Source organism: Scylla paramamosain, chromosome 20 (genome assembly GCF_035594125.1).
Source record: "Scylla paramamosain isolate STU-SP2022 chromosome 20, ASM3559412v1, whole genome shotgun sequence".
Taxonomy (NCBI): Eukaryota; Metazoa; Arthropoda; class Malacostraca; order Decapoda; family Portunidae; genus Scylla; species Scylla paramamosain.
Genome location: NC_087170.1, coordinates 18,495,317 through 18,517,868, shown reverse-complemented (window position 1 = coordinate 18,517,868; position 22,552 = coordinate 18,495,317). Strand labels below are relative to the sequence as shown.

General features: G+C 42.1%; 1 protein-coding gene across 6 annotated transcripts in view; it reads right to left on the bottom strand.

Moving 5' to 3' along the window:
* The window catches only part of LOC135110554 (uncharacterized), a 243,583-nt gene that overhangs the window by 209,818 nt on the left and 11,213 nt on the right, over positions 1-22,552 (bottom strand). For all 6 annotated transcript variants that reach the window (XR_010273311.1, XR_010273310.1, XR_010273309.1 and 3 more), the window contains exon 2: positions 4,246-4,288. The gene's annotated coding sequence lies outside the window, so the exon portion shown is untranslated. The remainder of the gene's footprint in view (positions 1-4,245; positions 4,289-22,552) is intronic.

Below are 22,552 nucleotides of genomic sequence, written 5' to 3'. Positions count from 1 at the left end.
TCTCTCTCTCTCTCTCTCTTTGTTGTTTGTTTGTTTGATATTTTCTCACATTCGCAATCTTTCGAAAATATACTAAAAAGAAATTGCACCTAGGGAAAATCAAAAAGAAAAAATGGAAAACTTAAAAATAGAAATCAAATGAGTAAAAAAAAAAGTAAAAAAATAAAAGATAAGTAAGGCTAGCTGCTGCTGCTGCTACTACTACTACTACTACTACTACTACTACTACTGTTAGTTGGAAAAATTTAATCACCATCATTAATAAAGTAACAGGTATTAAAATTACCCTAAAAATAAAAATAAAAAAAAACAGTAAAAGGCACGTAATAGTATTGCTTTTACTACACTCTTACGTTGTGGACACTCAAGGAAATTGCACGGAACGAGCCGGCCATTCCGTGTCCAGCTCGTGTGTGTGCGCTAAATTCCACAACGGCAAGGACACGGCTTTGTCTTTTTTATCTTAAGCCTGCGTTCTCTATTGGTGACGAAGGAGAGAGAGAGAGAGGGGGAGGTCTCTGTGTGTGTGTGAGTGTGTGTGTGTGTGTGTGTGTGTGTGTGTGTGTGTGTGTGTGTGTGTGTGTGTGTGTGTGTGTGTGTGTGTGTGTGTGTGTGTTGAGGTGACAAGATATATCGTCAACACCTTCAAACTCACTCGGCCATGAAACCAACAGAAGCGTAACAAAGGCTGCCCGTGAGAAGCTACACTGTCTACAACTTGCAAACACTCAGCCTTGTTCCTTTTCAGACTTCCAAAGACGCACGTAAAATAAGAAAGTCAATCAAAATAAGGTCAAAATAAAAAAAAAATAAAATAAAACAAGTAAGGCCAAAGAAATAAAATCAGACGAGTTACCAATGTCAGCCGGAAAACTTAATTAAGTAAAAAGTAAAAATACTCAAAAAATAAAAGAAAAATTGTTTCTCTTCCTGTCCTTAACACAAAAATACGTCACAAACACTAAGGCGTCTGTTTCCCAGGCGACACGTGTTTGCTCGTAAATAAAGCAATTGCCACCACACTCGTCACACAATGCACACCCACAACTAGTCGACAGCGAGCGAGGCGCCTCCACGGAACGTTTGGTGTGACGCATTGCGAGCCACATTTGTCTTCGCTACCTGTGCTTCTTTTGGAAATAAATTCTCTGTGGAAAATATGGACCAGTCGACGCTTGAGCTTTCCACGACATCCCTTCTTTCCTGGCAGGAGATGTGGTGCGGGTGGTCCGGCGCTACAGCTCAACTTTCGTCTCCGCAACAGTGATATTAATATTAGTTCAAGTTTCGTCTCCGCAACAGTGATATTATAAACTAACTGGCGTCGTGGCCGTGGAGGATCACAAATCATGTGCTGCCAATGTTTTGTCACGATAGAATAACCTACTAGTATAGAAGATAACGTATTTTTACCAAGGCCGTAATGAAAACCTTCCCTCTTCGTTATTTATTCAAAGACGTAGCGAGACTAAGGGATGACTGTATATTTTGCGCCGCCCGACTTACACTAATATTAAGCTGCTAATATTAAGTTCGTGTATTGTTTGAGAAGTTTACTACCGTCAGCTTTACTGCTTATCCCACAACACTTCTAAAGATTATGAGCAAGTTCTGTTTGCAGTGCCTCAATTCTCACTCATTTTCTTCTAACTAACCTCTTGTTTGATAAAGTTCACCGGATTTTATCAGATTTTCCATACATTTTCCACTGTTTTCTTTAGTTCGGTTCAGAGTTCAGGTTTTCGTTCAGTTTTCAGTAACTCCCGAAGAACTACGCTTTCGATCATTTGGTTAAACTTCAATAGAATTCCGTTCAGTTCGTCTTTATCTTCTGAAGTGTTATTCCATTCAGTTCATTACAATTAACACAAACATGGTCAGGTCAGTAAGAGTCGCAATTTCGGAGTTTTCTTGTTAGTATTGGCTTTGTTGTTTCTTTTCTTCTTTTGAGACTTTTCTTCTTTTGTCTAGTCAGTCTTTTATCGTTTGTCGCTCAGCCGGAAGGCAAGGAAGAACTTTCTTGCTCTCTGATGTGCTGAGTGGTGTGTGTGTGTGTGTGTGTGTGTGTGTGTGTGTGTGTGTGTGTGTGTGTGTGTGTGTGTGTGTGTGTGTGTGTGTGTGTGTGTGTGTGTGTGTTCGTGATCCACACCTGGAACACTTTTGTTTTCTCTGCCTCACGTGACGATGGAAGGAATGCATTAAATGAAAGTCAAACACATAAACAGACAGGCAAACATCCTTCACTAAACTCAAAATACTGACCCGATGTCTTTCAATTCCGGCAAAAATAATACCGTCCAGTCAAGAAAACACATCAGTTCAAGTTTTCCTGCGGCAGGTGAAGTGGAAAGAGACAGCAGCAGAGTGACACTTGAGATGATAGGAAGGCGACTGAGAGATGGGGCGAGCCGAGGGAAGGAAAGGGGGGTAATGGGAATGACAGGGAAAATAAGAAGGGAAGGAGGGGATTGTATTACTACTACTACTACTACTACTACTACTTTTTAAGGGTTCCTAATATTAAAATTTTCAAGACTTTGCTAATACAATATTCATTTTTTGATACTAAAAATTCATCTCACTTTATAATGCTAATGAATCAACACATTTATTCTCTCTCTCTCTCTCTCTCTCTCTCTCTCTCTCTCTCTCTCTCTCTCTCTCTCTCTCTCTCTCTCTCTCTCTCTCTCTCTCTCTCTCTTAATGAGCAAAAGAATATATTTTACGGTATTAAATTCCTCTATCACTCTCATTTACTCTCCTTTCCCTTCCTTCCCTCTCCTTCTCCTTACCTTCCACCCTACCTTCCCTCTGTCTCCCCCTCCCTCCTTCCCTCCCTCCCCCTCATACCTGTAATCTAGTCCTCGTCCACTAACCCTAATTCTCCTAACTTCCAGCAGAAATCATTCCTTCCCACTCTCCCCCAATAGATCCTGCTCGTCTTCGTCACAAATTATTCTTTTTTATTCATTTTCTTCCCCTGCATCTCTCCTCCTCTCCTGCAGCTTCCCTACTTCCTCCTTTTCTGCCATCAGGGTAAAACTAGCTCTTCCTCATCTCTTCTTCCCTTTTTTTTCCAATTAACAAGGCATTCCTCCAGTCCTTCATCCTTGTTCCTCTGCCGCAGACTTTAAATTATGCTACCACCATTCTCTCTCTCTCTCTCTCTCTCTCTCTCTCTCTCTCTCTCTCTCTCTCTCTCTCTCTCTCTCTCTCTCTCTCTCTACGGCTGGTCACATTTCCTGCAGCGATGTGTAAACCGAAACCTTCTCACATATTTCCTTCGCACCGTCCTCCTGAGTGACTTGCCCCTCTCTCTGACTTCACTGCGCGTCACATAACGGGTTAGGTTAGGTGTTGTCCAGCTTTTTTACTTTGTTTTTGTTCTCACACGTTAATCTGACTGGTTGCTTCTCAAGTTACCCAAAAACTTTGATAGAGGAATTTGCAATGAAGTTAAAGAAGAAAATATCTCTTAATGAATGTAATCTAGTTTGTTTGTGTTTTTTTTCCGAGTTTTAGAGCGAGTCCACCACATACCTACGGTTGCAGTACTTAAAAATGTAGGTTTGAAATCGTTTGGGAAATGTGCAGTGTTTCAAGCTGGATTTGAAAACTGGCCCGCGTTTATGTATCAAGGAGTAAAATTATGAAGCTGAAAATTATTCACATCATAACTTCTCCAAAAGCAGGAAGTGAAGTTTTGTTTGCGAGACTGACAATTCCATTTGGAACCTTGTTAAAAGGTTTCCAGATTGTTATTTCATAATATACTGTGAAAAGACTTGAAGCAAAATACAGCACCAAGCTAACAAAATTTGGAAAAGGTTACACAGTATAAAAGTAAAGCATGAAATGCGCAGCATTCTTTATGATAAAACATCAAAACTAAGAAATAATAAATCTTTTGTCACAACTAAAATGCTTGCCAGCAACCTTCAGGTTAATATTACAACTTCCTGCATTCTATAGTGTGTTGCGTAAATCTGAGGCTTCGACTAAACCAATAAACAATAAAAACAATAATAATACCAAGTGGAGGGAAGAGTTACTGTGACAAATGGAAGTGTTTTATATTGAAAATTGAAAAGAATTAAATGAGCTTGGTGATGTATGGTCCCTACTATTGGATCTCTCTCTCTCTCCCTCCCGTTATTCCTCCGCAGCCTCTCCACCCGTCCTCCTCCCAATACGGCAGCTTCGGGAGGTAAAAGCAATGGACACGTGAAGAAAGAGGTCACTTACCCGCCAGGCCGGAACACGGACCGCCTCAGGTGCACACACTTTTCTTTAAGACAAATGGGGAAAGTAAATGTCAGACCAAGGTTCACTCAAAGTTAGAAAGTAGTATTGTAGAAGTTTCTGTGCCTGCCTCTCAACTGGCACCCACCTTACATCTTAACAATGGAAAATAAAACTTTTTTTTAACATAGGTTAACCCCAAGTGAAATTTAATGTAACTTGACTGTACTGTTTTGTTAAGGGCTTTACTTCTCTATTTAAGTGACTCCATAAGGTGCAAGAGGTCACTTTGAATGAAGCCAAGCAAGTAATAACCACCAAACACTAAGACGCATACGAGTATTCCTGAACACTTTTTTTTTTTCTCCCATAAGACTTTTAAAAGCTTCACAACAAAACTTAAGTCATTCCTTCGCATATTCAAACGTTCCGGCGCCGAATCTCGAATAACTCTTACAAACTGAGGAGAAAGTTTTGATGACTGCTAATAATATAACTTTGATAATATTTCACTTTTAAACAATACCTAAAAAAAATAAATAAATAAATAAATAAAAATAAAAATCAGCAGTTTACCGACTGAAATGAACTTCCTATATCAATATTTTTCCCCTATTCTCATAATTTAAAATGACAGTTTAAAAAAGAAATCCCGCATTATCATTGGGAGAACGAAAAACAACGAGAATCCAACTGATCACTTGTGGCCTTTGAAAATATTACTAATGAAGCCCGAAGCGCTTCAAAATCCGGACCATAGACTCTCCCTCCATTAAATTGACGCTCATTATACGAAACTGGACACACAAAAAGAGAGAGAGAGAGATGTAAAGCTAAACACAAGTCCAGCAGCGTAAAAATCAAGGGCGATGCAAGGGTCGGGAGCAGGAGAGAAATCATTAATGAAGGAACTGAAAAAAAAAGGGTAGTCATTTGAGGAACTTAAAGGGGAAGGCCCAGTGCAGGAGGAGGAGGAGGAGGAGCGTGAGGCATGACAGGGTGACGGGGTGAGAGCAAGGGACAGGCAGGGAGTGACTGGGTGCATGACTGACTGACTAACACCATTGATAACAGTTAATGAGTCTAACCACAACAAAAATAAACCAGAGAATGTATTTTTTACAGCCAAATCTATTGAGAGAGAGAGAGAGAGAGAGAGAGAGAGAGAGAGAGAGAGAGAGAGAGAGAGAGAGAGAGACTTTCGACAAGCACATAAGAAACAACGTAAATAAAGCAGACGACGACGAGGAAGAGGAGGAGGAGGAGAAGGAGGAAACTAAGAACAGAGAAGAAAACCAGCATCTCTTTCAAAATGCAAGAAGCCTCAGACACCCCCAGACGGTGAAACCTGGTGACGTCTTCGCTTGTCTCTCAGCCCACGCCGCGACGCACGCCAGGGAGAAGAAAGTGCGGCGCCACGACAAGAGAGAGAGAGAGAGAGAGAGAGAGAGAGAGAGAGAGAGAGAGAGAGAGAGAGAGAGAGAGAGAGAGAGAGAGAGAGAGAGAGAGAGAGAGAGAGAGAGAGAATCCAGATTTTTTTAGCAATTTTTTGAGATTTGTTTTGGTCGTTATTATTTTTTTTACCTGTTCAGTCGTTTTCAGTATAGGAAAATAGCTATTTACTTATTTATTAGTATGCTTGTTTATTTACTTATTGATTCGTTTGGGGAAAGAGGTTCAGGTCTTTGCTTTTTTTGGCGTTTATGATAAATTTCTGTAAAGCAGTTTGTTCATTGTCAATAAAGCACAGCTGTCACTCATATGATGAATTACCATTCCTATACGGAGATCCCTTTTATTGTTTACAGCTTAGTGGACCTCCCCCTTCATCGTTTGTATCCTTGTCAGCGTTCCTTTACACGCGGAGAAAAGCCAAGCATTCAAGACTAATACCTAATACCTCACAGAATACAGAGATTGGATCGGGAAACAAATTATAAGTAAAAACGTTTATTCTTGTCAGTGCTGTGTTGTTTCGGGCAATGCAGACCAACAAGAGCAACAAGGAACCCGTCGTGAAAAACAAATAAATAAAACTCCCTGGTATTTTTTATGTGAAAGTCGTTGCTATTTTTTTCTCCAGAGAATTGAGCAAGAAAGCAAAACACAGCGCTGAACAAGGCATCCACCAAAGGAAGAGCCGAGATAAAAGTTCCTTGCTATCTTGAGGAAAAGTTCATCATTTTTCAGAGTGTTGTTAGAGAAGGCTTCACCATCTTAGAAAACTTCACCATCAAGGAACGAACCATTAACCTCACACACACACACACACACACACACACACACACACAGTAAAGTAGGAAAAATGCTGAACAAATTAGGGCAAAAAAGCCATAGCATTTTCTTCATCTGCCCATTTTAAGACAGGAGAGAATTTACAACTGTCAAATTGAAGACGAATGGAAATGAAAAATATGGTATTCCAGTTTACAATTACAGTGTTCATGGATTTTGTAGCAGAAGTAGACGTATAAGCAGAAGTAGCAGTAGCAGTAACAGTCGCAACAGTAGTGGCTCTCTCTCTCTCTCTCTCTCTCTCTCTCTCTCTCTCTCTCTCTCTCTCTCTCTCTCTCTCTCTCTCTCTCTCTCTCTTACCATCGCTTCCTCATTACTTTCCTTTCCCTTCCCTTCCCTCCCCCTTCCACCATCCTTCTTCGTCTTTACTCTCTTGCTTGTCTCCCGTTCACCCTCTCCTTTCCAAATAATTTCCGTCCCTTCTTCCTGCCTTTGTCCATCTCTCACACCCAATTTCTTTCCTTGCTTCTCTTTCTCAACGCTCGCCCACCACACTTCATTCTCTCCGCTTCCTTCACCCAACATTCTTCATGAACTTCTTGGCTCATTCATCTCTGCTGCTACATACTGAGGTGTCTGTCTCTAGCTGCTTCACTGTCCACTTGTCTGCCTGTCCGTTCTACCTGTGATGTTTTTGCCTTCAACGTAACATATCTAGCCTCTCCATTTCAATACAAACCATCAGGTAATTGAAGCGTGGCGTGTTTCGCTGCGTTCTAGCCGAGGGCGTTGTGTGTATCCGACAGGAGTAAGAATTCTGACACAGACACGTCTCTTCCTTTACTAATAGTGATGACGCAGTGTAAGAAGCAATAGTTACTGGGAGGGCGGGGAGGTTATCATTGTATTCCTGCACCATATTCTAAAACGCTTTGATCTTTTGTCTGGTCACAAAAAGGTCGTAGAAGTAATTACTTCAGCTCTGTTTTCTTTCGAGTCCTTGTAAAACTGTCGCTACACTCACTAAGACTCTCGTAAAAGCAGTGATAATTTCCGCTACCGCTGTCGTAAAGTAGCGTTAGAAAAAGGTAAACACCGTGAAGAAATCAAGTCACAGAGGGGAAATCATAAAGACACGAACCACTGGGATCAAGTGACGAAGCGAATGAGAAACTGTCAGGTCTTTAAGGTCAAGAGAAAACGCCAGCACGGTTCAAGTGAGTGTAGTATGCAATTCAACAAACGACCAAAGACTGATTTACGTGTACACATTCACTAAGTAAAGCATCCACACAAAAGACATCCACAACACCTCACTAGCAATCCAGGACAAGAAAATAAAATAAAATAAAATAAAAAAACGGCAACGACTACTAGACAAGACGGGGAAATAAACGGAACCTGACCCCAGGAACGTTCACCCCCAAGGCAGGCTGGAAATTGAGCTCTAAAGTGGCGAAGAGATGAAGTCAATTTGGTGCAAGGCTGCAGAGGCGCCGAGTCCCAAGAGACGGGGTAAGTCTGGCGTCGCACAACACTGCAGCAAGAATTAAGATTAGTTAGAGTGCTTCACCAGTTCTCATTTGGCCCACTGCACTCCATTGGTTTCTGCTCCTACACGTGTTTCATTCGTGAAGTGTTTATAGAGAGCTTTTGTGGAGGCTAAAGGAGTGTTGGTGCTGTGTTGTGTTGTGTTGTGTTGTGTTGTGTTGTAGGTTAATGTATGTGTATTACATTGTGTGGTGCGTTATCAGTTGCTTTCTCTCTCTCTCTCTCTCTCTCTCTCTCTCTCTCTCTCTCTCTCTCTCTCTCTCTCTCTCTCTCTCTCTGTTTTCCTTCCACAAAAGTGAATAATTGAAATAACTCGTTTTGTTCCGTTTCATATTTTAATACCTGAGAGAGAGAGAGAGAGAGAGAGAGAGAGAGAGAGAGAGAGAGAGAGAGAGAGAGAGAGAGAGAGAGAGAGAGAGAGAGAGAGAGAGAGAGAGAGAGCATTCACAGTCACCTCCCTCCCGACACCCACCCACCCACCCGCACACACACAAACCCAATTACTGCCCCGAAAACCCTCAGCAAACAAGGGTGATGCGCGTCAAGACCTTGCCACTGACGAGGAGGTTTGGGGCGCTGGAGGGGAGCGAGGCAGGCTGGCCAGATGAAGAGAAAGAGGCAGGAGTGGGGAGTGAGAAAGGGATTAACGAAAAAAAGAGAGATTTGGAGTGAGAGTGACGAAAGGAAACCAGAGGGAAGGAAAGAGAGTGAGAGAAGCAGAGAGGAAGGTGGGAAGGAGGGAATGAAGTAAATGAGAGGAAGGGAAGAGCAAAATTGAGGTAAAGGAGACAAACGTAAGAAACTAGAGGAATGAGAGGGAAAGAAGAGGATGAAAAGAATGAACTGAATAAGGAGACGCTTGCAGTATCACCAATATCTCTTCTATTAAACGACTAGAGCCAACACCAAATAATTGCTCCTTCTAGGTGGTAAATGTCACCCCCTCGCCCTCTGCAGTGCCTCGAGTGCAGGGTTGGCAGCACTGCACCCCCTCCTCCATTCACCGCCACGACCTGCAGTTCCTATGCAAACATTTTTTATCACACATGTTCCTACTGCAAAAGAAACTAGAACGTACAAAGAGAGAGAGAGAGAGAGAGAGAGAGAGAGAGAGAGAGAGAGAGAGAGAGAGAGAGAGAGAGAGAGAGAGAGAGAGAGAGAGAGAGACGTGCCTTCCAGAATGTAGTATTATTTGAGAGTGTTTCTACAGCCTTCCTTCACCCTTGCTCATGTTCTCTCCCTTGAAATTGCCTTTAGAATTAGGGGGAAAGCCTCTGAGTGCTTCCGACGACAAAAGGAGCCGCCACCACCCATTGTCCACCCTCAGTATTACGTTGATTCATCGAAGTCCTCAAAGAAATGGAAGAAAAGGGTTTGAAAAAGATGTAAGAGAGCGCAAAGAAATCAATATAACGAAAAGATTTTGAGAAAGTGGTAAGAGAGAAGCAGTGAAGGATTGACGAAGTGGTACAGGAGAAAGAAAAGATTAAGTGAGAGAAACGAGGAAAAGAGAAAGAAAAGCGACGGATTCCACATTACACTCCGTCAACCAATATAACGAGGCGACTCTGGCAGCAACTTGAGCGAAAACCAAGACAAGCTCGGGGGGCAAAAAAGATAATCGTCAAACTTGGCTGGCGAGGTGGGCAATGAAAGGAGAGACGAGGCACAGGCAGCTCAAGATTCACGAGAGAAAACACCGCCCATGAATCAATAACATCGAGACTTGGGGCGTTCACTCCTGTCTTCTTCAAAACTTCAACACTGCGAAGACTCTCCATCTCTCCCCCCCCCCAAAAAAAAAAAGAGTGAAAAAGGAAACCAACAATCACTGCCACCACCACCACCACCATCACCACGACGAAGTTAATCGGATGGAATAAAGTTAATAAAAAGTTAATTCCAGTATATCCTACAAGTTTAACGAGAAAATATAACAGCAATAAACGAAAAAAAAAAAAATAGATTCAGCAAAGGTCCTTGTCATGAGCAGAGAGAGAGAGAGAGAGAGAGAGAGAGAGAGAGAGAGAGAGAGAGAGAGAGAGAGAGAGAGAGAGAGAGACTGTTCGTGATCAAAATGAAAAAGATAAATGAATAAAAAATACAACTACAAGAAAATACAGAATATCAAAAACAAATATTTTACTTTAATAAAAGATACAGGAAATTAAACACCACTCAATCATACAGTATTTCTCTCATTTATGTCTCTCTCTCTCTCTCTCTCTCTCTCTCTCTCTCTCTCTCTCTCTCTCTCTCTCTCTCTCTCTCTCTCTCTCTACAGCTACAGTTTCAATATTTATGTAATCATTGATTCCTGGCGGTTGAGGCAATGTATAATCCTGGGTATGTGATTGGTGCTTGAAGCCAATGCCAGCTTTGTTTTTGTTATGTATGGAAAAGTTACAATACCAACTGCCACTAAAGCCTGAGAGAGAGAGAGAGAGAGAGAGAGAGAGAGAGAGAGAGAGAGAGAGAGAGAGAGAGAGAGAGAGAGAGAGAGAGAGAGAGATGGTGGAGGAGACTTCGCCTTTACTATCCTACATCTCTCTCTTTACATTAGCTAAGGTGGCTTATCAAAAACACCTCGCACTGGCCAAACAGTTCTTGTGGTGTTTATTTTTCCTTTGTGTTCCTTTCAGAGAGGGATAGGTGAGAAATTTTTCGTTTGTGTTCCTTTCAGAGAGGGATAGGTGAGAAATCATAGAAGGGAGGAGGAGGAGGAGGAGGAGGAGGAGGATGACAACGAAGTAGAAGAGGAAAGATCCAGTGAAAATAAGATAAAGCTGATATGAAGCTTCCTCACCAGCTGCCCCCTTCCCCCTCTCCCTCCCCACTTCTCCCTCTCCCTTCCCTTCCCCCCGTCCTGCCATCGGCCTTGACCCGCCGCAGGCATAACCTCACCTGACCTCGCCTCGCCCCACCGGACACCAATCGATTTCCATCCATATTAAAACACGTTTGGGATTTCCTTCTCCTCCTTCCTCCTCTCCCCTTTATCACCCTTTTGCCTCCCTCTACTTCTCCTCACATCTCTATCGTCCTTCCTATGCATCTTTCCACATTCCTCCATCTCCTTCTTCTTCTCCTGTGTTCTGCCCTGCTATGTCATTAAGCATTTAGTCTGAGGTGTTTATCCCTTATGGACTGTACTGGTGTTGAATATTACAAGTTATTTTTCCTCTTTTAAGTTCAAACAAATCATAATCAGCTTTGTTTCCAATATGACGTGTTTCTGTAAGACGCTCGCTGTTTCCTGTACATCATATGTTTACTGGCCACGATGCCCTTTAAGACATACAGTACATATTCTTTACACACACACACACACACACACACACACACACACACACACACACACACACACACACACACACGTGACCGTTTTCACAGGAGAGGTCTGGAACAATCCCCTACTTCTGTTATTTTTCTTGTCTCCCTCCCTTCAACTGTTTCAAGGCATCTTCCCAGAACTAAGTCTGCCTACCTTTTTTGACCCTATGACATTTTGGGATCGTCAGTTTCATCGTCTTTCTTCTTCCCCTCAATTTTTTTTTCTTTTACCGTTGGCTAATCTTCTTCACTTGCAGAAACAAAAAATAGAAAAAAAAAAGCGCCTTATCACACCCAACGTACAGGAATGAAGAGCGAAGGACACAAACATTGGAACGCAGACCATCCTTCCCAAAGACTTAGAATGGCAAAGGCTGAGTGAGAGGTTTGGGAAATTTAAGTAAAGAGTGGTTGGTGGTGATGAAACGCAGTAAGGGTGGTGCCGGTGATATGGAGAGGGTGATGTGGTGGTGGGGAGGACGCAACAGGTTGGAAATGAAGGTGTAACAGGTGAAAGACGAGGGTGACATGCAGAGGGTGGCGACATGAGGCTTTAAATAGAATGTGTGTGTGTGTGTGTGTGTGTGTGTGTGTGTGTGTGTGTGTGTGTGTGTGTGTGTGTGTGTGTGTGTGTGTGTGTGTGTGTGTGTGTGTGTGTGTGTGTGTAATGAAATGGGTCAGCCACGTGTCATCAATTACATACCACCACCACCACCACCACCACCACACACCGTCTTGTGGCTGGCCAATAACACAAAGCGAGCGAGTGACAGCAGCCAACGATGATCGAGGGATCTGACGAAGCCATTACAGTAACGAGTTTCCGGAACATCCCCACTCTTCCTCTCTCCCTCCCTCCCTTCCTCTCCATTCCTCTCCCTCTCCTTCCGTGGGGAGAGGGAGTGGGAGAGCCGAAGGATGAGCTGAGGTGATCAATAACTACTGTCCAATGTGTCAGTATTAGAACAAATCATATACTTAAATAAGATTGATGAACCAGTAAATCACAAGCTTCCCTCTCCCTCTCTCCTACACCACATGCACTATTACTCACCACACACACATACACATCACTATACCAGCAAGCATTCATACACTCCTATAACGAAATATGGAAGTCAAGTAAATATTCTATCTTTTCGTCCTTTCTCGTTCCCTTTTCACTAATACCACAGTTGCAATACAGTAATTGGAACCTAAAGCTATGTTGACATCCAGTTGCATTTTGCCGATATAAATTAGTTGTGTATTCTAAGTCTTCATCACTCAAGGCTCCTACAGTTTTGACGTCTTCCACTCGGGTCAACGAAATGGAAGTGAGCATCGATGGAAATTTCTCTATCCATTTGTGTATTCCTACCATTGTTCTGACCCCTCGCTTTCGTCATCTAATACCTCTCCAATTCATCCTTCTTTCACTCAGATCAACGAAAGGGAATGAGTATCAATGGAAATTTCACAAGTCAATCCTCTCTACATCAGCCTCCACATGACGCTCTGAATTTACGAATGTCAATTAGTTGCGTTTTCTAAGTTTTCAGGAACCAAACCCTTCTCCAGTTTATTATCCCTCTTCCACTCAGGTCGACAAAAGGGAATGAACATGAAGAGAAAGTCAAGTTCTCAGTAAGCTTATTATTTCATTATATTTATCTTACTTATTTCCTTATTTCTTACTTTTTTTTCTGCAACGTGTTTAAATTTTGCTTCACAGAGAGAGAGAGGCAGAGAGAGACAGACAAAGACAGACAGACAGATAGAGAAAGGTAGACAGAGAGAGACAGGGAGAGGTCAGGCCGCCAGACAAGCCAGCTCCAGTGTGGGTCGGGGCGTGAGTTCCCTGATGTTTGGCTGTGATGTTGACAAGTATTTCATGACCTTAGGGAACGCCAGGAGGGAGATGGAGAGGGAGAGGGAGAGGGGGAGACAAGGAAGAGAGGAAGGGGAGGAGGTCAAAGGTCAGAGGTAACGCTCAGTGGGTCATTCGTGGAGGGGGAGGATAGGGGGGAAGCATGTAGGGGTAGATGGAATGAGTGGATATGATTTAATGTTCTTTATTAAGGCAACACTTGGATGGATCTGAGGCTGGAAAAGTGAGAGAGAGAGAGAGAGAGAGAGAGAGAGAGAGAGAGAGAGAGAGAGAGAGAGAGAGAGAGAGAGAGAGAGAGAGAGAGAGAGAGAATAATGAAAATACGCTCTCTCTCTCTCTCTGAGTGTGTGTGTGTGTGTGTGTGTGTTCGCCCTTCTCGCTATACCAATCATTCTAAAGTCTACCCTCTCCAGCTTCCCTTCCTCCTCCCAAATCCACACTCCGGCAACACAGTGACCGGCCAAACACCAAGTACGAGGCAATATGATAATTTAATAGGAGTCCGCAAGCCGTCGCTACTCCCTCCTCATGCAGAGAGCGAGTAACAACGCCACAACACAAGGGCTTTAAACAGCAATAACAACCACCGCGCGAAATGCAAAGTAACTAATTAAGAGACAATTACGAGGTTTAATACATTCAATATTATATGTTTTACTGTTACAAAATGGTATTAAGTTGAATTTTTTCCCTCTGTTTTTTCAGCCATAATGTAGAGCCTTAAGTAGCAATACACCACAGCGTGAAATGGAGGTTATCTAGTTAGTGAGAATCGTAAGGTTTTCATTATTACAAGATGGTACCGAGCTTGACATGATTTGCCGTGATGCTGAGATAAAAAAAAAAAAAAAGTTACCCATTCACCTTATTATGAGTATCGCCATTTATATTTTTTCCCAGGTAATAAGTAGTGATTTTACGAAGTTCAGAAAATGCCTCTAACAGTGAAAGGGTTAAGAAATCGGTGTTTGTGTAAACTAGTGAAGCTCTTACGTAGAAATGATATGCAGTATTTATTTTTCCTTTATCAGTTTATCTTACGAGTATTTGCATTGATTTATTTATCCATTTCAGTTTGGTGCTTTGGTGCAGGTATTCGATGTAAAGGAAAGTAATATCAATAGCTTCTAATGTTCTATAAAGATGAAGTGTTTCGCTGGTCCTTAACTGTGTGTAAGTTGTAGCTTTTTTTTCTTTTCATTCATTTACGCTGCTATATTATTTTCCTTTTTTTCATTTTTATACTAGTTATTCTTTTGTCCTAACGATTATTTCATCTTTCTTGTCATCATCTCCGCTTTTATTCCCCATTCTCCGTCGTCGTTGTCCTCTTCTTCCACCCCTTTGTCATCCTCGTCCCTCTCCCCGTCTCTGTCTTCCTCCCCCTCCCTTTCCCTTTCCCCTCCTCTTCGTCCTCCTCCTCCTCCCTCTCCCCTTCTTCCTCACTCTCTTCCCCACTATCGTCGTAATCTATTTCTTGCATTTTGTATCTTTTTCTATCCCGCCATTCGTTCACTCACACGCTCTTCAAAATCCTTCTTCATCTCCCACTTATCCTTATCATCCTTAATCCTTCTCCTCCTGCTCCTGCTCCTGCTCTTCCTCCTCTCCAGTCCTAATAGGCAACAGTTACGTTCAAAAGATACAAGAAAGAGCTGAAGGGAAAAAAAGTATGTTTCCTCTTTCGCTTGAAGGGACAAGAATTCAATAACAATAAAAAAGAAGGGGTTTCCTTACGTGCTCCCAACTTTTTTCCCCTTTTCGTCTTCGTGTCCTCCCCTCTAGGACACCTTCTCGCCTCTTAAAAGCTCCCCAGGTGCCTCTTACTTACCCCTTTCCTTAACTTCCTAGTCTGTATGTCCCCCCTTTTTTTTTTTATAGATATTTTTTGAAAGGAGCTTATCTGATTATTTATGTCACCTTTTCCTTTATTTTCACAACAAGTAATTTCCACTATAAAATACGAAAAATAAAAATCAATGAGAATTTCTTTAAACTTACTTAAAGAAGAACCATTATACATATGCAAAATAGTCTTTTAAGTTCTAAGGAGTGCGCTACAGATAATCAACATATTTCAGTAAAAAAAAAAGGGAAAAAACCTACTTTTCGATTTATATATACTTTATATCAATATTCTCCTACTAATCATGATCTAATTATCTGTAACCTTACTGAGCGTTGGAAATGCAGTGTTATTATCTTTTTTTTTTCTTATCTTACTTTATTCTTCGCCCTCAATCTCCAGTACCTCTTATTTGTCTTGTGTTGGCAGTCTGTCCTTCCTCCTTTTCGCTTTTTTTTATTTGGCTTACGTCTGGTCTCTTGGCAGTATATTTATTCCCACTCCCCTTCTTTTAATATCTTTGCTCACTCTTTTATCCCTCCGCTCCATTTTTCGTTTCTCCTAATTTATCTTCTTGTGTAACAACTCCTCCTCCTTCCTCCTCCTTTTCTTCTTGGTTTTCTTTTATCAGTCTCTTACACTTGCTTCTTTTCCATTAAATTCTTTCCTTCCTTACGCATCTCCCTTCAGACATTTTACAATTTTTCACTACATTTACTCTCTTCATCACATCTAGTTGCTATCTCTCTTTTTTTCTTCCCCTCGTCTGTCTTGCTTTCTTACTTTTTTTTTTCATGTATCTCTTCATACCGTTTTATTTTCTTACCATCCCTTTCACACACTCACTTAAACGCATATCCTCGCTTTCCTCCTTCCCTTGACTCGTTCCTCCATCACAGTAAACCTTCCCCTCTTCTCTATTCGATTCAAAGACGTGCAAAGTCACATACAATTAAATCATTCACCCTCCAAAGTTCTCAATTACTCGTGGGATACAAAACATTAAGACCATCAAGAAAAATAAATAAATATCGTAAACTTAAATGAAAATATATGACCACCCACCCCAGAACTTTGGAAAAACGATGAGCTAAGAGGAGGAGGAGGAGGAGAAGAAAGGTAAACCAAACTGAAAGCAGGAGAGGGGATCATCGTGAGGAAGGAGAGAGAGAAGAAGAAGCGATCAGGAAGGGATTGCAGAGAGGATTGCGAGGAAGGGTGAGGCCGACTGAAAGAAAAGCAAGGCGGACGAAACGAGGCTTGAGAGAGAGAGAGAGAGAGAGAGAGAGAGAGAGAGAGAGAGAGAGAGAGAGAGAGAGAGAGAGAGAGAGAGAGAGAGAGAGACAGAAAGGAACATTTTATCAGTTTGAACGAATATAGATCGATCATACTAGATAAATTTTGTTAGTTGATTGTGGTATACATGGTTAATCTCTCTCTCTCTCTCTCTCTCTCTCTCTCTCTCTCTCTCTCTCTCTCTCTCTCTCTCTCTCTCTCTCTCTCTCTCTCTCTCTCTGATTAATTACATTCTACTACAGAACAACAGATTAACGTTTTTTCTTACTACTAAGTCAGTACCTCGAATTTTTAGTAAAGAAAATAATGAACTACATCCATATTCAGCCACACACTCACAGCTGTAATGTATGCAAAAAATTTTTACGAACACACACACACACACATTCCTCTCAGAACCTCCTACTCATTCCATATCCGTCCCGTTCACAAATTGGCGTGGAAGGAAAAAATTACCTGGTTCCAGCCGCGGTAAATCCCATGAATATTTTCAAAGACACCATCAATTTTATCCTCAGGCGGTGCTTCTATATGGGGAAAACAGGGAGGGACGCTAACCTGTATTGTGGTGTTTACTGCGGCACGCGGGGACGTCTGTCTTGCTAAAGCTGTCTGGTTCTGACACTGAAATGTTAAATGTTTCGGCGTCTCCTCCCGCTTACTTTTAAGTAGGCGCTCGTGGAAGTTCTCAAGGGTTTTCCAGGAAGTTTTTAAGAGTTTTCCAGGAAGTTGTTAAGAGTTTTTCAGGAAGTTCTGAAGGTTTTTCCATGGAGTTATCGTGTTTCTAGTGATAATTTAACAAGCAGTTCAATCTTTTGGCTTTCTTTTAAGGACTTGCACCTCAGTGGGCCTTTGTGTACGTTTCGTTGCCCTTGGCCAGCGCTTCTCTTACATAAAAATCATCAGTGGGGAATGAAACAATTATAACAACCGTGTTAATAATATGTGTCCTTTAAAAATAGTTTATATAGAGAGAACCTAGAGCGCTCCTTTTCCACGAACATTGCTTCCATCTATTTCTGCACTAGAAACTCAACAATCTGTCAGTGATCACAGTTTAAATAGAATAAAATAAAATCACCCTCGACACAGTAGTTAATAAATGAATGTTTGACTATACATACAATTTCCTGCTGTACATCGAAAAGTTTCACAATGCAAAAGCCACAGTCATTATTTAATGAATGCATTACCAAAGTTAATATGGTATCCAAAAATTTTCCTTATGCTAATTCTAATATTTATACTTGCTAATTAGTATGTTTTTTTGTATTAGATTCAAGCTGAACCTGGAATATGTTGGGTTCAAAAAGGCAAGTCACATCTGTCATTATTTACTCTTATTATTTGCAATCTTTTATAGTGGCTATGAATAAATGTTCAAATGTTCATTCCTCAATGCACGGTGGCCTTCCTACGAACCAAAGACCTCAGTTTCATGTCACGTGGCGTCGCACTCCGCAACACACACACACACACACACACACACACACACACACACACACACACACACTAAGCTCAACAAACACACACACACACACACACACACACACACTAAGCTCAACAAACGGGTGTACACTCAGCTGGTGACACAGCTCCCCACGTGCGCCCCGAGCGGATCAGTATTCAATGGCAAGCTAGGGTACATTAGGGTCTTTCATTTGTTTAATTAGATGACATAATTACAACGCCTGTAGAAAGAAAACTCCCTAAGGATATTTGGGGCTTCATTCTACTCTCTCTCTCTCTCTCTCTCTCTCTCTCTCTCTCTCTCTCTCTCTCTCTCTCTCTCTCTCTCTCTCTCTGCTTTAATGAAAAATGGGACTAACTTTTCCATACACAACAAAAACAAAAAACTGTGATTCTGTCCCCTCATAAGTAGACAACTGCTAATGACAACTCTGCTAATGACCACTGCTGTTAGACTAATGCCTGGAGTGTGTGTGGATGAGACAGAGAAGATCAGACAGCAAGGGCGGGTAGAAGAACACAGACAGACACTAACAATCAGGTCACTCCGCTTCCAATCACGACTAACATTTCAACGTATTGTTTGATGTGCACTACAAATCATCGCAATACCATCGTGAATGACGAGCAACGCACAATACAGATCAGCAGCAGTCAATTAATTTTTCCCAAACCGTATACAGCATTAAAACTTATGCTACCGTTGTGATGCCATATATACGCAATAACAGGACGGGAATACACGAACACCAGCCATCAAAGCCACTATTTATGTGATTTAAGTTAAGTTAGTTGAGTATTCAGGCAGATTGTTATGTTAGTTGGGAAGGTACGGTAAGGTAGATGATAAAGGAAGGTTAGGTTAGGTTAGGTTAGGTTAGGTTAGGTTAAGTAACGTAAGGCAAGATAAAGTAATGTTAGGTAAATTAGAATAAGGCAGTGTAAAAAAAAAAATAGTAAAGTTTGGAAAGCCACAGTAAGGAAAGCCAAGGTGAGGCAAGGTAAGGTAAGCTAAAGGAAGCAAGAGTAAGTTAAGATAAAATTAGATTAAGTTAGATTAGATTGTCAGAGAGGCAGGTGAGTCAGTCGGTTCTTGAGTCTTAACCCAGGGAAGGTAACGTATAGGTGAAGCCAGGTAAAGTAAGGTAATCAAGACGCTTTGCCATCATCACCTACATAAAACACAAGAAAAAAAAAACAGTGATTTAGATAAGCAACATAATTTTGGTAATTTATATCTCCTGAAAATATTAAAGAAATCAGGACAGAGAGAGAGAGAGAGAGAGAGAGAGAGAGAGAGAGAGAGAGAGAGAGAGAGAGAGAGAGAGAGAGAGAGAGAGAGAGAGAGAGAGAGAGAGAGAGAGAGAGAAATTACACTTCCAAATACACAAAGTGATTTGTTGAGCAGCCATTACACACCCACCCACCCACCACCCACACCCATCCATCTAACCACCCACCCTCCCACCACCACCCACACACGCACATACTTTCCCTTATTTTCCACCTTGACGCCAGTGGTAATTGAATTGGCTACCTTTAATCAATTTAGGACACATAAGAGCAGAGGGTGAGGCTGGAATAGGTGTGAGAGAGAGAGAGAGAGAGAGAGAGAGAGAGAGAGAGAGAGAGAGAGAGAGAGAGAGAGAGAGAGAGAGAGAGAGAATCCAAGTTATCACAGTAAGGATTAATAAACATAAACATGCATATATATTTATAACACACACACACACACACACACTAAACCACGTAATTTATTTAACCTCAATCTAAGCTAATTGAATGAGGGCAGAGGCGTATGAGGGTACAGTGGCAGGAGGAGGAGGAGGAGGAGGGGAGAGAGAGAGAGAGAGAGAGAGAGAGAGAGAGAGAGAGAGAGAGAGAGAGAGAGAGAGAGAGAGAGAGAGAGAGAGAGAGAGAGAGAGAGAGAGAGACGGGGGGGGAGATAGAAGATGAGGAAGACGTAAACAAGACAGGGTGAGGAGGACGAAGACTTGGAAATGGAGGGAGATAATAAAGAGAACGAGAATGACAGGGATAATGAGAAGGAGGAGGAGGATGAGGAGGAGGAGGTCACCACGTCAAGCCGCCACATTCTAGAACTGAACCCACACCCCATCTTTAACCTCAACACAGGTCAGGTCAGGTCACATGGCTTCATTACCACCTTGATTATTCATGACTTTTCAGCTGACCCGAGACGACGGTGCGTGGTGCGGGGATTAGCGAGTTGAGGAGAGGGAAGGGAGAGAAGGAGGGGGAGAGAGAAGCAGGAAGAGTGAGGGGAAAGGAAGGGCGTGTGAGGGGAGGGGAGGAAAGGCGGAGAGGGAAGGGGGAAAGAGAAGGGAAAGGAAGGGCGTGTAAGGGGTGGGGAGGGAAGGGAGAGAGAGAAGTAGCAGAGTGAGGGGAAAGGAAGGGCGTGTAAGGGGAGGGAAGGGAAGGAAGGTGTAGATGAGGGGTAAATAATAAGTAGCAGAAATAAGTTGAAACCAATTAATCAGCAGTATTTTGTAGCGTCACATCAAGAAGAAAAATACGAGGACTCCCAAGGACTCCCTCACCTAATGTGCAGACCTCAGCCGCGCTTCAAGTATGTGCAGCAAGAGCATGACCCCAGACACCTGTGTTCCTCTGATGCAGGTTAAGAAAGACAAGACACTCTCCACTATCACGTGACCTGCTCTCTTCCTTCATTCTTTCTTTTCCTCCAACATGACGTCCAAGTTTTCTCTTTCTTTCTCCTCTGAGCACTCAAGTGTATGCTTTTAGTCTGTTTTGTTTTATTTTTTTAACGTATTCACTATTTCGGCGTGTGAAAAATAATGAAAGAAGTGAAGGAACACCACTCTACCATCCTGAGGCGAAATGTATCCAGGCAGGAGTGTGCGGGGAAGCCACCAGGGACCCCAGCTCACCTCAAGGTTTGTGTTGGTTTATGAGGCACAGAGGACACGCCTGGCAGAATCCACAGAAAACAAAATTCAAAGGTCGCCTGGGAGACATGCAAGCAAAAAATGTCCATGGCGTTTGAAGGTAAAATTTAAGTTATATTACATTTCTGGCAGTCTGAGTGAAGATTTTACGTGGTTTAAGGGAATGAAAGGATTATTTTTACATGTCAACGAGTCATGAGAGAAAAAAATCCCCCTCAATATCCCGCTATCCCACTCTCCAACACACAATAATAAAAAAATCCAAAACGATAATAAGTTAAGGTTTAAAATTTGCGCAAATATAAACCTACATAGAACATTAACGAAAAACAAAAAGCCGCACATGTCCTTACTTGATCCGGATGCAACAAAAGACACGTGGATGACGAAAGGAACAGCTACATAACGTCACCGTCACATTCATTACTGATGGCAACATTTTTCCCACCAAACTCCATCCGGAAATATGGCTGGCAGGAAAGTGAACACGGATAAGGTTGGAAGGCTTCAAGTTTCGCTTCAAAATGTCCAACAGAAATTAAATAAAGGCACGGGAAGCAAGCAATTAACTTCACTAATGCACAGGGAAACCAAAATAACCTGACTTGGGAGAGGTGAGTGAGAGAGGTGGCGACATTTAATTAGTCTGGCCCGGCACGGCAGAAATGTGGCAGAGAGAGAGAGAGAGAGAGAGAGAGAGAGAGAGAGAGAGAGAGAGAGAGAGAGAATACGGATGTTCCTCTTCTGGCCTTTTCATTCTTTTTCTTTTCAGTACCTTACTCTTCCTTCCATCTCATTCCTCGTCTTTATTGTACCTTCTCATCGCCGCCGCCGTCGTTGTCCTCCTCCTCCTCCTCCTCCTCCTCCTCCTTAACTTCCGCCTCGCCCCTCATCTCCTCACACAACCTCATCTCCTCACACAATGAAGTTAATTTCGGAATATTTTTTTTTACATACATCGCACATGACCCGCCACCTCTCTCTCTCTCTCTCTCTCTCTCTCTCTCTCTCTCTCTCTCTCTCTCTCTCTCTCTCTCTCTCTCTCTCTCTCTCTCTCTCTCTCTCTCTCTCATTTCCATATTTTCTCATCATTCGTTTCACATTGTCAGTTTCATTGTTTAATTTTTTTCAATCATTTACTTATCTTAAAGTAAATCGTACTTTCTTATGAGCAGCAACCTGGTAGGCCTTTTCCGATATCTTTGTGCTCTTGACTGGCCTCCACAGCGAAGAATCAGCAAAATCGGCTAACATTCTTCTAATAACTCACACAGAAGTATCAGTATGTACCTTTTTACTACATTTTACTATGTATCTCTCGTTTACTAATCGTATTTATTATTCAATCCCCGCTTATACATTACATAAACCTCCATTGATCCTACAGTTGAATTTTCATAATACATTCATTATCACGTGACCACTCCAGGCGACTCTCTCCTGGCACAGCTTCGTCAATAAACCCCAGCAAAAGACAAGCGGGTGAAGTGATAAAGCACCAGTAATGTGAAGGCGCTAGGAGCTCTTTTCCCGGCGCGCTGCTCACCTACGCTAACACAACACGAGTGACGAGGTGTGCAATCATCGCGGTGTTTACAGGAGCTGGCGAATCCATCCCTGGCAAGAACAATTACTCAAAGCCAAGGGTTCTGTTAAATCTTTCAGTCCCACGGCCTCGGTTAATTGCATACCAGACGTTATAAGAGCATTTCAACAAGATACCAGTGATGCTTTTCGTTATCAAGCAAAACAACTAAATCTTATTTTTCACTTTTA